The sequence below is a fragment of the Tupaia chinensis genome, unplaced genomic scaffold (assembly GCF_000334495.1).
Source record: "Tupaia chinensis unplaced genomic scaffold, TupChi_1.0 Scaffold139484_1, whole genome shotgun sequence".
NCBI classification, from domain to species: Eukaryota; Metazoa; Chordata; class Mammalia; order Scandentia; family Tupaiidae; genus Tupaia; species Tupaia belangeri.
The window spans coordinates 1566112-1568232 of NW_006199369.1; positions in this window are offsets into that span (position 1 = coordinate 1566112).

The window sequence follows — 2121 nt, forward strand, 5'->3', positions numbered from 1 at the left end:
CTTAGGTTGTTTCCTTACACCTTATGCTTCAGTTCAGTTCATCTATTCATTTATAATGAAGTTAGGTTATCTATTTTCATTGTTCTTTATATTTTTGGGGGGAGCGGGTCAGTATAGTCTGTCATGACTTAAGTGTTGCTTTGAAACTATAATTGAGGATCAAACGCTAAACCCAGTGTGTATTTTGGTGAGAATTGTCTATATTCATTTTTAATGAAGTTAGGTTACCTATTTTCATTGTTCTTTCTATTTTTTTTTGGGGGGGGGTCAGTATAGTCTGTCATGACTTAAGTGTTGCTTTGAAACTATAATTGAGGATCAAACGCTAAACCCAGTGTGTATTTTGGTGAGAATTGTCTAACAAAACAATTAACATTCAAAAAGTAAGCAGTATTTACAATCATAAGGTTCAAAACCAAGGACTTATTTGAAAGAAAGAACATTACATTAAGGGGCTAATAGAGTGGATGTTTACTATTTCACATTGAAACATGGATGCATTAAAGATTAGAATACATAAAATTTTTATCTACTGCATTGCTAAGCATGTACAGCGGCCAAAACCTTAGTGAAAGGTGGCATCAGAAATGCTTATTTGAAAAGTTGGAGGGTTTTCATCTTCGTGAAAACCTTCTGAAAACACAGATGTACTAACATGGCCTTTCTTTTGGTATACATCATATGAATGCAATGGTGAAATGAAGGAAAATTCCCCATTTTACCCTTGCTTCGACTCTGAAGTACATAAAACTACAAAGTATAACATTATCATTAAATATGGTTTAGAGTTGAGTATTCTATTCATGTATGTTTAAATAGCATAGATACATTGACAAGAAAATACTGAGTTAGCTAGATTATTGACCCATGTCAAAATGAAGAGGAAGCTCTTTATTTAGAAAGTCTTGCCTCCCCACCTGAGTTTGAGCTGAGCTAAAACCAAAAAAAATGCACAGCGCCACAGTAAACACTGTGAATATTTTAAAGACTAATGCTTTGAGTTTTAGGTTAATTTTCTCATTATTTAATAACATAAAAACTGATTTTAAAAAGTATTATTATCAAATGCCAAGGCATGATAGCTATCATTGAGAAAAATTCCGTCAAGAATGTTTGAACAACAGAATGGCCTATCAGTGTTCCTGTAAGATAAGAAACAAGTGAAAATAAGTAGATTGGACAATAAGATAATGTCTGATATCTTAAGCATTTTTAATCATCTGAGCATACCCATGCCAGGAAGAAATTAAATGTGTTTTTCACTGGAAGACAAGATCAAAGATCAAAATTTAAATCCTTTGAAGAATATGATTTCTACAGATTGGTATGACATATTTCATAATTTAACAAAAATTTTGAATCAACTAAGCAATGATCTTGATGCTGGGAAATTGTCAGTTAACACTATGCATTTGATAGAATATGAGAAAACTGTTTCCTAGCAAAAGAAGGTTCATAGACACAAAACTTATAGAGGCAAAATCCATTTCTTTCATAGAAAGGTCATTTAAATTCACGTATGATTTTTATAGTGTAAGTTATTTGAACCAGGTATAATGCATTAAAAGTGAATTTTGAAATTTCAGCATCCTTTTCCTTATTTTGAGGACAAGTTAAAAATTTAGGCCCTCATCTAGAAATCACTTTACATTTTATTTGCTTTTCCATTTATGTTAACATGCTTCATTTTTATAAGAGACTGTACCAAAAAGTTTCTGTACCAAATTTTTAAAGAAATAAAATATACAAAGTTTAGACATTGACTTGACCAATTAACAAACAAAATCTAAGTCTACTGGCTATATTAAAACTGGAAATACTGAGGAACTAGATAGTGATGTGGCAGTAAAACCAAAGATCTCTGAGGCAATCCTACATGGGAAAGTATCCAGTTCAAGTCCAGTAACCTCCCTGAGTTCACCGGACATACATGTGTGCCAATGATCTGGGGCTGGCTGAGGCTGGAGGTGGATCACAGCATCAATACCTTATTGGGGTGAAGTCTCTTTATCTCTTCACCTCTCTCATTCATGGAGGAAAGAAACAAACTTTTATTTTAAAAGAATTATTTATTTGTTTAACTTATTTGTTTATATATATATATATATATGGTTTGACCAG